The sequence below is a fragment of the Coregonus lavaretus genome (genome assembly GCF_964263955.1).
Source record: "Coregonus lavaretus genome assembly, chromosome: 17".
Taxonomy (NCBI): domain Eukaryota; kingdom Metazoa; phylum Chordata; class Actinopteri; order Salmoniformes; family Salmonidae; genus Coregonus; species Coregonus lavaretus.
In genome coordinates, this window is record NC_140004.1 from 34,959,532 (window position 1) to 34,973,834 (window position 14,303).

Genomic DNA, 14,303 nt, shown 5'->3' on the forward strand with positions numbered 1-14,303 from the left:
GACGCAATTGTGGTCCTCTGGTCGTCTGTCTGAACCGTGACAGTACGATCTGACCATTATGGACTCAGCGCACACTTTCCCCGACATGGAAACCGATGAGCATGAGCAGCAGTTCCAGCAGCAGCAACAACAACTCGCCATGATCATTCAACTCCTCACCAACCTTACCCCAGCCAGTCTGCCCACCAGCCCTGCCCCCGAGTTACCTGCCCCGGTCATTGCAGCCGCTGCTCCGGAACCCAAGATTGGAAACCCCGAGCGGTTCAACGGCGATTCAACCCAGGTCCGGCCATTCCTGACTAGCTGCCGACTTCAGTTCTCCTTGCAGCCAAGGACCTTCGCCACGGAGGGGGCTAAAGTTGGGTATGCCATCACTCACCTGACGGGCCGAGCTCGACTCTGGGGAACAGCAGAGTTCGAACGTCAAACCCCCGCATGTGCTACCTTCGACCTGTTTGCTGAGGAGATGCTGAAGGTGTTTGACCTGGATTCACCAACCGCAGAGGCGTCTCGTGAACTGTTCAGTATTCGACAAGGCAGACGTACAGTCGCAGACCATTCCATCGACTTCCGAACCCTGGCTAGACGAAGTTCTTGGAACACACCATCGTTGGTGGACGCGTTCTTCCATAGTTTGGCTGACTATATCAAGGACGAGTTGGTCTCCCATGAACTGCCTTCCACTCTTGATGAAGCCATCGCACTGACTGTCAGGATCGACAGAAGGATACAGACCCGTCGTCGTGAGAGGGGGCGCCAAGGTCCACCTACTACCGGCATTCGGAGAGATCCGACTGGGCTCCTGTCATCTACTGCCACTCACCCAGGTCAGCTTGATCAGTCTGAGCCTATGGAGATTGGGCGAGCCTCTCTCACTCCTGCAGAGCGCCAGCGCCGCTTCACCTCAAACCTCTGCCTCTATTGTGGAGGTGATGGACATCGTGTGGTAACCTGCCCTTTAAAGGGCCGAAGCTCACCGGGCATAGGGGGAGTCCGGTTGAGTTCAATGACCATCCAGTCCTCCGACCGCAAACCCCTGCTGCAAGTTCACCTCCGCCTCTCTGACTCAACTCACACCCTGGCTGCTCTGGTGGATTCTGGCGCCGAAGCCAACATAATGGACATCAAGCTGGCACGCCAATTGGGACTGGAGAACCTCCGTTTGACACCTCCTATTCCTGCCCGGGCACTGGACGGACACTTACTCGGATCGGTCACTCATGTCACGGCCCCGGTCTCGATGGGTCTGTCCGGAAACCATCAAGAAACTATCCAGTTTCACCTGCTCCCCTCTCCAGGCCAACCCCTCATCCTGGGTTACCCATGGCTCCGCCGGCACAACCCTCAGCTCGACTGGGTGACCGGGGTGATCAGGGAGTGGGGAGAGGACTGCCACCGAACCTGCCTGCTTGCTGCCGCACTACCCCCTCGGCCAGTACCTACTAACTCCGCTCCTGACCTCTCCAATGTCCCAGAATGCTACCATGGTCTCAGAGAGGTGTTTAACAAAGCAAGAGCCACATCTCTGCCCCCTCACCGACCGTACGACTGTGCCATCGACCTCCTCCCTGGAACAGCCCCTCCAAAGGGTCGTCTTTATTCGTTGTCTGCTCCTGAAAGAAAGTCCATGGAGGACTACATCAATGGCTCTCTGTCCGCAGGATTAATCCGTTCATCTTCATCTCCTGCTGGTGCTGGCTTCTTCTTTGTGGGGAAGAAGGACGGATCTCTTCGCCCCTGCATCGACTACAGGGGACTCAACGACATCACAGTGAAAAACCGTTACCCTCTGCCTCTGCTCACCTCTGCTTTTGAGTTGCTCCAGGGAGCCACTGTTTTTACCAAGTTGGATCTCAGAAACGCTTACCACCTAGTGCGGATCCGGGAGGGAGATGAATGGAAAACCGCATTCAATACACCAACAGGCCACTACGAGTATCTGGTTATGCCTTTTGGCCTCACCAATGCTCCTGCTGTGTTCCAGGCTCTAGTGAATGATGTACTGCGGGACATGTTAAACAAGTTTGTCTTCGTTTACCTGGATGACATCTTAATCTACTCCAGAAACCTGTCTGAACACACCCGCCATGTCCAGCAAGTCCTTCATCGTCTTCTGGAGAATTCCCTCTACGCCAAGGCAGAGAAATGTGAGTTTCACGTCAAGACAGTGGCCTTCCTGGGGTACATAGTGGCAGAGGGAAGTATCCAAATGGATCCTGCCAAAGTATCAGCAGTCACTTCATGGCCAGTTCCGGAGAACAGAAAGAAGCTGCAACAGTTTCTGGGGTTTGCTAACTTCTATAGAAAGTTTATCCGGAACTACAGTACCGTTGCTGCCCCTCTCACTGCTCTAACCAGCACCAAGCAACCCTTCACCTGGACCCCAGCAGCCGACAAAGCCTTCAGTACCCTCAAGGTGAGGTTCACCTCCGCTCCCATCCTCCAGATGCCTGATGTGGACCGGCAATTCATTGTGGAGGTGGACGCCTCGGATGTGGGAGTTGGTGCTGTGATTTCTCAGTGGGCTGCGGAGGATAGGAAGCTCCATCCCTGTGCCTTTTTCTCACGTCGGTTGTCCCCCTCTGAGTGCAATTACGACATAGGGAACCGTGAGCTGCTGGCTGTGAAGCTTGCCTTGGAGGAGTGGCGTCACTGGCTGGAGGGGTCCACCATTCCATTTCTCGTTTGGACCGATCATAAGAACTTGGAGTACATCCGCACGGCCAAACGGTTGAACTCCAGGCAGTCCCGCTGGGCCCTGTTCTTCACCAGGTTTAATTTCACTCTGTCATACCGGCCTGGATCACGCAACACCAAGCCAGACGCCCTCTCCCGTCAATTCCAGAAGGATGACACCCCCTCCAAGGACCCTGTGTCGATTCTGCCAAGTCCCTGCATCGTTGCAGCTCTGACCTGGGCTGTTGAGGAACAGGTGCTGGAGGCTCTCCGTAACCAGCCAGGTCCCAGCACTTGCCCAGCTGACCGCCTTTTTGTCCCCGAAGACCTGAGGTCCCAGGTCGTTCAGTGGGGACATGACTCACGCCTAGCTTGTCACCCTGGCTCCACCCGCACTTACAACCTGCTCGCCCAGAGGTTCTGGTGGCCCTCTCTGAGAAAGGATGTACGGGAATTCGTCCAAGCCTGCCCCATCTGCAACCAACACAAGTCGTCCTGCCAGCCCCCAGCCGGATTGCTGCAGCCCCTGCCTGTGCCCAGACGTCCCTGGTCTCACATCGCCCTTGACTTTGTCACGGGCTGCCCCCTTCAAGTGGCATGACCGTCATTCTCACCATAGTTGACCGTTTCAGCAAGATGGCACACTTCATTCCACTCCCCAAGCCTCCCAACCGCCAAGGAGACCGCCCAGGTGGTCTGGAACACGTCTTCCGGATCCACGGACTGCCAAAGGATGTAGTTTCTGACCGTGGTCCACAATTCTCCTCCGCTTTTTGGAAGGAGTTCTGTCACCTGCTGGGAGCCACAGTCAGTCTGACTTCCGGATTCCATCCCCAATCCAATGGGCAGTCAGAGCGGGCTAATCAGGAGCTCGAGAAGGCACTGCGAGATGCATGACTTCACGCAACCCCCACTCCTGGTCGCAGCAATTGACATGGGTGGAGTACGCACACAATTCTCTGACCTGCTCTGCCATCGGTATGTCCCCTTTCCAATGTGTTTATGGATACCAGCCTCCTCTATTTGCCAGCCAGGAAGAGGAGGTTACTTGCCCATCTGCACTTGCTTTTGCCCGTCGATGTCGCCGCACCTGGTCACAAGCCCGAGCCACACTCCTCAGATCCGTTGCCAGCTACACTACCGGGGCCAACCGTCGGAGAATTCCTGCTCCCACCTACCATGTTGGTCAAAGGGTGTGGTTGTCATCGAAGAACCTGCCACTCAGGGTGGAGTCGCAGAAGCTGGCACCTCGGTTCATTGGCCCATTCCCTATCATAAGAGTGATTAGCCCAACTGCTGTCCGGCTCCAACTGCCTAATTCCCTGAGGGTGCACCCCACTTTCCATGTGTCTAAGATTAAGCCCATCCATGAGAGTCCGCTGGTCCCTGCTGCGCCTTGTCCTCCTCCTCCACGGCTCGTCGATGGTGGTCTGGTTTACACCGTCCGCCGCCTGCTTCGGTCCAGACGGAGGGGTAGGGGTCTCCAGTACCTCATTGACTGGGAGGGCTATGGACCTGAGGAAAGGACCTGGGTGCCAGCTAGTCGGATTGTGGATAGGACTCTCATCACCGCTTTCCACCAACGGCATCCTGATCAACCTGCAATCCGTAGGGGCCGCCCCAGAGGGGTCCCTAACCGTCCTGCCCGCTCGGCTTCCTGTCCTGTGCCTGATCCTGTCTCGGGACCTGTCCCATCTCCCGACCACGGCCCTCCGGCTTCCTCCGAGGATGAGGACGTTCACTCGGACCGTTCGGAGGAGTTCTAGCCCTCCTCCGGCTCCCCTCCTCCCGCCCGGCGTGGTGTTGCTCTTGGGACTTCTGGGGCCGTCCCTTGGGGGGGGGGTTCTGTCATGAGCCTCTCACTCCACCGGGTTACCACCTTTATTTTCTTCCACTCTGCTCACCACTCTCTCTACTCAGCCTAACTAGCTCCACCTGTCCCTGCTCTGCTCTGCTCTAATTACTCTGCCAGCTGCGCTGCATTACCCACTACCTCTCCCAGTATTTAAGGCCCTGTCTTTCAGCTCTCCGGTGTCAGATCGTCTGCAAAGCTCACACCCGGAACCTGTTTGCTCGCGCTTCTGGCTCACCCTGGTTTTGTGACCCCGGACCTGCCTGATTTTTGGATACTCTTCTGCCCCAGGAGATCCAGACCTGCTTCTGCCATAACGACTCCTGACTACTCTTCAATCCCGGTAACTCTGACCAGCCTTCTGCCTTGCTACTACGTATTTTGGATTTCCCTTGAACTGTACTGCTGCCTTGTTTCATTCCGCCCTGTTGTGTCTGTGTCTCCCCCCCCCAGGACTTCTGGACCACCCACCACCGGCTTCATAGGACGCATCGCTGCCACTGGGGGGGGCACAGATCCAGCACATTGGACGGGATCCCTGTTACCCCTGGAGCCTTCATTCACTCCCTACTTCCCTTTTCCCTTAAGTTTTAATAAACTTTCTGGTGTGACGCAATTGTGGTCCTCTGGTCGTCTGTCTGAACCGTGACACATACATAATAGTTTCAAAGCAATATGAACTCACTTCAGCCTGCTCTTTACATAATAAAGAAGGTACCATCATCACTTTGAACATAATAATGTTCAGAAACATATAGTACCTATAGTTATGAGAAGGCTCAGCTGGGCGGGTCAGTACCAGTTGTGTGCCAGCTCATAGGACCATCTCCTCCACCACTCTGTGAGCTGATTGGTCCATCTCGTCCTGGACCAATGAGAGGCAGCGCCTAGCCAGAACCTGCTGCCCAGAGTCCTCCTGAACCATCAGCTCCCCATACAGATACACACCCATGGCCTGGAGAGACAACACACGCACACACACGGACAGTGTACAGTCAGCCTAACATACAGATACACACACAACATGTTTTTGCACAAGGGTCGGCATTGCATGTTATGTATGTGTGTGTGTTACCTTGTGGTGAATGAGGAAGTGCTCCACATCTCCATAAGCCTGAGTGTATTTGTGTTTGACCAGCAGCTCACACCAGCGATGCCTCACCTGAAAGAAAAACAACACAGATACATGGAAGAAGAGCTCATGTGGATCATAGTATGACATGGAGAATAGTTTACTAAGAACAATACCATACATAACAATTTAGACCAGCAATCTTTCTCTCTCTCTGTGCGTCGTCCGTCCATCCGTGTGTGTGTTTGTGTGTGTGTGTGTGTGTGTGTGTAAGAAGAGGCCTTTCCCCCAGAGGATCAATGGGAGCTCTGTTACCGCGGTCACCAGAGAGATCAGAGACTGGCCCTGTCCCTGCCTCCCTCATCATCCCTCCTCATCCTATTTATGTGTGTCCCTGTGTGTGTGTGTGTGTGTGTGTGTGTGTGTGTGTGTGTGTGTGTGTGTGTGTGTGTGTGTGTGTGTGTGTGCGCCAGGTCACTCCGCATCCAAGGTGATGTTCAATGTTCATCCAGGTCCCCAAGACGTCGGCAACTAGGAGCAATAGTGAGCGCTATTATCATGAAGTAGGCTTGCGGCTTGCTAGGATGTTGTGGACGGAGATGTCGGAGGGGCGTGAGCCGCGAGCTCCGGTTCCGAGGGTTGTGTGTTCAATCCCAGTGTTTAGCCCCCCCTGGACAAACGTTGAATATTGTCAAACTGTAAGATCTTGTTAGTGTGTGTGTGTGTGTGTGTTCTAGCCATATGCTGTCAACCTACTAGCCACTGTGATGGGAGTGATTTGTGAGTTAACGTGATGAGAAGGTGTTTTTTTCTCTCCTAGATGATAAATTCACCTAGATGGAATCAGCAATACTGCGGAGGATTCTTTTTCTTCTTGTGTCTTGATTGATGTTCCACAGACGCCCACACAGATGTATGCACAGACACATGAGTGCAAACACACACACACACACGCTCATACACACTCTGTTTTCACTTCCACCTGTGTGTGGGGGCGTGAGAATCAGTGAGAAACAGAGCTGGGTAACGCTCCATTGATAGCAGTGTCTCTGAAAGCACGCTTTACCTCTGCAGCCTTGTAAATAAACATGCTTTATAGGCCTCAGATGGCCTCTCTTTCTCTCTCTCGCTCTGACTCTCTCTCTCCCTCTCTCTCTCTCTCTTCCTTCTCTTTCTTCTCTATCGCTTTACTCTTTTCCCTCTTCTCCGTCTGTCCACATCCCTCCATCTGACATGTCATCCACTATCTTTCCCTTCTTCTTTATTTCACAATCTGTTTCTCTATGTTCTCTTTCCATTTCTATCTATCATTAGTTCTACACCTCACAAATCTTACTAGCACACTTATAACAAGAGGCTATCTTAGTAACCATGTGTAATACCACATCACTTATAACAAGAGGCTATCTTAGTAACCAGGTGTAATACCACATCACTTATAACAAGAGGCTATCTTAGTAACCAGGTGTAATACCACATCACTTATAACAAGAGGCTATCTTAGTAACCAGGTGTAATACCACATCACATATAACAAGAGGATATCTTAGTAACCAGGTGTAATACCACATCACTTATAACAAGAGGCTATCTTAGCAACCAGGTGTAATACCACATTTTTATAACAGGAGGCTATCTTAGCAACCAGGTGTAATACCATATCACTTATAACAGGAGGCTATCTTAGCAACCAGGTGTAATACCATATCACTTATAACAGGAGGCTATCTTAGCAACCAGGGCAGTGGCAGGGCTTGAAAACTATTACAGACTACAAAAGGAAGCACAGCCGCGAGCTACCCAGTGACACAAGCCTACCAGACGAGCTAAATCACTTCTATGCTCGCTTCGAGGCAAGCAACACTGAAGCACGCATATGAGAGCACCAGCTGTTCCGGATGACTATGTGATCACGCTCTCCGTAGCCGATGTGAGGAAGACTTTTAAGCAGGTCAACATTCACAAGGCCGCAGGGCCAGACGGAGTCCCAGGACGTGTACTCCGAGCATGTGCTGACCAACTGGCAAGTGTCTTCACTGACATTTTCAACATGTCCCTGACTGAGTCTGTAATACCAACATGTTTCAAGCAGACCACCATAGTCCCTGTGCCCAAGGACACTAAGATAACCTGCCTAAATGACTACTGAAGCCGTAGCACTCACGTCTGTAGCCATGGGGTAGTGGTCACAGTGGTGGGTAGTATATGGGGCTTTGGAGACAAAACGGATGGCACTGTGATAGACTACATCCAATTTGCTGAGTAGAGTGTTGGAGGCTATTTTGTAAATGACATCGCCGAAGTCAAGGATCGGTAGGATAGTCAGTTTTACGAGGGCATGTTTGGAAGCATGAGTGAAGGAGGCTTTGTTGCGAAATAGGAAGCCGATTCTAGATTTAACTTTGGATTGGAGATTCTTAATGTGAGTCTGGAAGGAGAGTTTACAGTCTAACCAGACACCTAGGTATTTGTAGTTGTCCACATACTCTAGGTCAGACCCGTCGAGAGTGGTGATTCTAGTCGGGTGGGCGGGTGCCAGCAGCGTTCGATTGAAGAGCATGCATTTAGTTTTACTAGTGTTTAAGAGCAGTTGGAGGCTACTGAAGGAGTGTTGTATGGCATTGAAGCTCGTTTGGAGGTTTGTTAACACAGTGTCCAATGAAGGGCCAGATGTATACAAAAAGGTGTCGTCTGCGTAGAGGTGGATCTGAGAGTCACCAGCAGCAAGAGCGACATCATTGATATACACGGAGAAAAGAGTCGGCCCAAGAATTGAACCCTGTGGCACCCCCATAGAGACTGCCATAGGTCCAGACAACAGGCCCTCCGATTTGACACATTGAACTCTATCTGAGAAGTAGTTGGTGAACCAGGCGAGGCAGTCATTTGAGAAACCAAGGCTGTTTAGTCTGCCAATAAGAATGCGGTGGTTGACAGAGTCGAAAGCCTTGGCCAGGTCGATGAAGACGGCTGCACAGTACTGTCTATTATCGATCGCGGTTATAATATCGTTTAGGACCTTGAGCGTGGCTGAGGTACACCCATGACCAGCTCGGAAACCGGATTGCATAGCGGAGAAGGTACGGTGCGATTCGAAATGGTTGGTGATCTGTTTGTTAACTTGGCTTTCAAAAACTTTCGAAAGGCAGGGCAAGATGGATATAGGTCTGTAACAGTTTGGATCTAGAGTGTCACCCCCTTTGAAGAGGGGGATGACCGCGGCAGCTTTCCAATCTCTGGGGAACTCAGACGTTACGAAAGAGAGGTTGAACAGGCTAGTAATAGGGGTTGCGACAATTTCGGCGGCTAGTTTTAGAAAGAAAGGGTCCAGATTGTCTAGCCCAGCTGATTTGTAGGGGTCCAGATTTTGCAGCTCTTTCAGAACATCAGCTGTCTGAATTTGTGTGAAGGAGTTGCGGGGGGGGGGCATGGGCAAGTTGCAGCGGAGGGTGCAGAGTTGGTGGCCGGGGTAGTGGTAGCCAGGTGGAAAGCATGGCCAGCCGTAGCAAAATGTTTGTTGAAATTCTCGATTATTGTAGCTTTATCGGTGGTGATAGTGTTTCCTAGCCTCAGTGCAGTGGGCAGCTGGGAGGAAGTGCTCTTATTCTCCATGGACTTTACAGTGTCCCAAAACTTTTTGGAGTTAGTGCTACAGGATGCAAATTTCTGTTTGAAAAAGTTAGCCTTTGCTTTCCTGACTGCTTGTGTATATTGGTTCCTAACTTCCCTGAAAAGTTGCATATCGCGGGGGCTATTTGATGCTAATGCAGTACGCCACAGGATGTTTTTGTGCTGGTCAAGGGCAGTCAAGTCTGAGGAGAACCAGGGGCTATATCTGTTCTTAGTTCTGAATTTTTTGAATGGGGCATGTTTATTTAAGATTGAGAGGAAATTACTTTTAAAGAACAACCAGGCATCCTCTACTGACGGAATGAGATCTATATCCATCCAGGATACCTGGGCCAGGTCAATTAGGAAGGCCTGCTCGCTAAAGTGTTTTAGGGAGCGTTTGACAGTGATGAGGGGTGGTCGTTTGACCGCGGACCCGTTACGGACGCAGGCAATAAGGCAGTGATCGCTGAGATCCTGGTTGAAGACAGCGGAGGTGTATTTAGAGGGTAAGTTAGTCAGGATGATATCTATGAGGGTACCCATGTTTACGGATTTAGGGTTGTACCTGGTAGGTTCGTTGATAATTTGTGTGAGATTGAGGGCATCTAGTTTGGATTGTAGGATGGCCAGGGTGTTAAGCATATCCCAATTTAGGTCACCAAGCAGTACGAACTCTGAGGATAAATGGGGGGCAATCAATTCACATATGGTATCCAGGGCACAGCTGGGGGCTGAGGGGGGTCTGTAGCAAGCGGCAACAGTGAGAGACTTATTTCTGGAAAGGTGGATCTTTAGAAGTAGTGAATAACTCAAACTTAGGAAGTAGACTTCTGATATTTACGTGCAAGAAACCAAGACTTTTGCGATTACAGAAGTCAGCAAATGATAGCGCCTGGGGAGTAGGAGTGATACTGAGGGCTGCAGGGCCTGGGTTAGCCTCTACATCACCAGAGGAACAGAGGAGGACTAGAATAAGGATACGGCTAAAGGCTTTAAGAACTGGTCTTCTAGTGCGTTGGGTACATAGAATAAAGGGGGCAGATTTCCGGGCGTTGTATAAAAGATTCAGGGCATTATGTACAGACAAGGATATGGAAGGATATGAGTAAAGTGGAGGTAAACCTAAGTGTTGGGTAACAATGAAAGAGATAGCATCACTGGAGGCACCAATTGAGTCGGTCTCCATTCTCATTCTCATCGACGGGACTGTAGTGGAACAGGTTGAACTATCATGGTCCAAACACACCAAAACAGTCGTGAAGAGGGCACGACAAAGCCTATTCCCCCTCAGGAGACTGAAAAGATTTGGCATGGGTCCTCAGATCCTGAAAAAGTTCTACAGCTGCACCATCGAGAGCATCCTGACTGGTGGCATCACTGCCTGGTATGGCAACTGCTCAGCCTCCGACCGCAAGGCACTACAGAGGTTAGTGCATACGGCCCAGTACATCACTGGGGCCAAGCTTCCTTCCATCCAGGACCTCTATACCAGGCGGTGTCAGAGGAAGGCCCTCAAAATTCTCAAAGACTCCAGCCACCCTAGTCATAGACTGTTCTCTCTGCTACCGCACGGCAAGCGGTACCGGAGCGCCAAGTCTAGGTCCAAAAGGCTTCTCAACAGCTTCTACCCCCAAGCCATAAGACTCCTGAACAGCTAATCATTGCTACCCGGACTATTTGCACTGCCCCCCCCCCACCCCCACCCCCCTCTTTTACGCTGCTGCTACTCTGTCTATTATTTATGCATAGTCACTTTAACCCTACCCACATGTACATATTACCTCAATTACCTCGACTAGCCGGTGCCCCCGCACATTGACTCTGCACCGGTACCCCCCTGTATATAGCCTCCCTACTGTTGTTTTATTTTACTGCGGCTATTTAGTTATTTGCTTTTATTGTTTTTACTTAACACTTTTTAAAAAAGGGTTAAGGGCTTGTAAGTAAGCATTTCACTGTAATGTCTACACCTGTTGTATTCGGCGCATGTGGCAAATAAAATTTGATTTGATTTGATTAATACCACATCACTTACAAACATGCCATTTCAGTTCTATATTTCTCTCTTTCTCTTTTATATTTTTTTTACCTTGCTTTCAATACATCTGCCAGCATTCTCTTTTTCACATCCCAACATCTCTCCTGTCTTGCTGTACCTACTGTCTCTCTCTCTCTCTCTCTCTCTCTCTCTCTCTCTCTCTCGCGCGCTCTGTCTCTCTCCTTATTAATTCCCCTCTAAAGACCTCATCAATATGACTGTCAGTCATGCAGTATGTCACTGATGAGGCCAGATAAAAAAATACCTACACACACACACACACACACACACACACAAACACACGCACGCACACACACACACACACACACACACACACACACATAAACACACACACACACTAACACGCACGCACACACACACACACAAACACACACACACTAACACGCACACACACACTCACACAAACACACCCAAAAACACACACACATGCAAACACACACACACACACAAACACACAAACACAAACAAAAACACACTCACGAGCACACACGTAGGCCTGATTGTTCCTAAAGGAGAACAGAGGTTGCATTTTTTCTCCCCTCAGAGAGAGAGGGGCCCAGTGAAAAGGTGTGTCTGTGTGTGTGAGTGAGTGTGTGTGGGGGGGGTGTGTGGGGGGGGGGGGGGGGTAAGAAGGGGGTAAGAGGGGGCACCAGGCAGCTGGCTGCCCCTAGGGCTCTCCCCAGGAATGCAACCCAGCACAGAGAGCAGCTGCCGGGGCTACACAGGGCAGCAGAGCAGGGTGGCCTAGAAGGCATTCAAACAGATACACACAGACAAGTACCACTAAATACAATAAATGTTGGTTTAAACTTGACTAAAAATGCTGAACATGTTCTTTCCCTAGCAGAAACTGGTAAAGGTCACTGTGCAGAATTAGACGTTCATCCATGTTTCAAACATCAAATTTAAGGTTAGGTTTAGGCATTAACTCAACATTTTTAAGTTTAGGGTTAAGTTTAGGCATTAACTCCAAAATCTTGAGGTTAGGCATTAACTCTGAATGGTTACGGTAAAGGTTAAGGTTTGTGATAGGCTTAAAACAAAAATATAAAAACAACTTTCTATCGCTGGATTCGAACATGCAACCTTTGGCACCAGAGGCCTTAAGATTTACTTGAAGGCAACAGTGCTCACTATTGCCCCTGGTGGCTGGTTTCCATGTCATCTCCCGACGTCCTCAGACATGGATGGACGTCGAATACTGACTTGAATCACGGATGACCTGGCTGCACTGTACACTACATCCTTCTAAAACAACCCTGCAGGTCTCTCTCTCTCTTTTCTCCTGTTCTCCTACACATGAAGAGCGTCCTTGGTGTGGTTTGGTGTTACAGACTCCTTTCCTCTCTGACCCTTCAACCTAGCGTGGGCTTTAAGGCCTTCTGTGGTACAATGTCCCCTGTGTGCTTGACCTACAGAGGCCGTTACACACACACACACGCACGCACGAACACACACACATCACATGAGACCCACATGAAAGGAAGCTAGCCACAGTCACGCCTTCACTCTCATTACATGCAAACACACACTCATTCGTAGGCACACACATACACTTCCACATGCATTCACACACACATATTCATGGTCACTCACACACTTCCAAACACAATCACACATGCATGCGTTTAAACCGTTGCGTTTAAACTATCCTTCACACCACATTAAATACTCACACACAGCTCACACACATTCTACAATACTCACATGGAAGGACAGAGCAGTAACCATAACACTGGTTGGTTGGGAAGGGCCCGTAAGTAAGCATTTCACTGTTAGTCTACACCTGTTGCCTACGAAGCATGTGACAAATAGAATTTGATTTGACATACAGAACCTCAAGTGTAGTGTGTACAGCAGTAGTTATATAGGATGATTCATGACTAGGATACAGTATATACATTTAAAGTGGGTAAAACTGTATTAAAGTGACCAGTGTTCAATGACTATGTACAAAAAAAAAAAAATTAATAATAATAATTTTTATATATATAAAAAAAAAATTAAAAAAATATATATAATTTAAAAAAATACACAAATTTAATAACAAAAAAAAAAAAAAAATTGTAAAGTGGTTATCCACTGGCTATAGGGTGAATGCACCAATTTGTAAGTAGCTCTGGATAAGAGCGTCTGCTAAATGACGTAAATGTAAATGATAGGGCAGCAGTCTCTGCAGTGTAGAGTACCGGGTAGTAGCCGGCTAGTGACAGTGTCTAAGGTTCAGGGCAGGGTACTGGGCAGAGGCTGGCTAGTGATGACTGTTTAACAGTCTGGTGGCCTGGAAATAGAAGCTGTTTATCAGTCTCTCGGTCCCAGTTTTGATGCACCTGTACTGTCTCCGCCTTCTAGATGGTAGCAGGTGAACAGGTCGTGGCTCGGATGGCTGAGGTTCTTGATGATCTTCTTGGCCTTCCTGAGACACCGACTACTGTAGATGTCCTGGAGAGCAGGCAGATGTACTGGAGGGTGGGCAGTGCAGTTGCCGTACCAGGCGGGGATATAGCCCGACAGAATGCTCTCAATGGTGAATCTACAGTTTGTGAGGGTCTTAGCCCTGTGGGGCCCCCGTGTTGACGATCAGAGGTGTTTTGCCCACCGTCACCACCTGGGGGCAGCCCATCTGGAAGTCTATGACACAGTTGCACAGGGATGGGACCCAGTTCCCTGAGCTTAGTGATGCGCTTGTAGGGCACTATGGTGTTGAAGGCTGAGCTGTAGTCAATGAACAGCATTCTTACATAGGTATTCCTCTTGTCCAGGTGGGATAGGGCAGTGTAATGGCGATTGCGTCATCAGTGGATCTGTTGGGGCGGTATGCAAATTGTAGTGGGTCTAGGGTGTTGGCTAAGGTGGAGGTGATATGATCCTTAACTAGCCTCTCAAAGCGCTTCATGATGACAGAAGTGAGTGCTACGGGGCGATAGTAATTTAGTTCAGTTACCTTTGCTTTCTTGGGTACAGGAACAATGGTGGACATCTTGAAGCAAGTGGGGACAACAGACTGGGATAGGGAGAGATTGAAAATGTCT

General features: G+C 49.9%; 1 pseudogene across 1 annotated transcript in view; it reads right to left on the reverse strand.

Annotated features, from left to right (window-relative positions):
- Positions 1-5,342: 5,342 nt before the first annotated feature.
- The window catches only part of LOC311144382 (aminopeptidase O-like), a 122,669-nt pseudogene continuing 113,708 nt past the window's right edge, over positions 5,343-14,303 (reverse strand). The window contains exons 8-9 of the transcript in view: positions 5,604-5,690; positions 5,343-5,483 (exon numbers count right to left, since the gene is read on the reverse strand). The product of the transcript in view is annotated as an aminopeptidase O-like (transcript). The remainder of the gene's footprint in view (positions 5,484-5,603; positions 5,691-14,303) is intronic.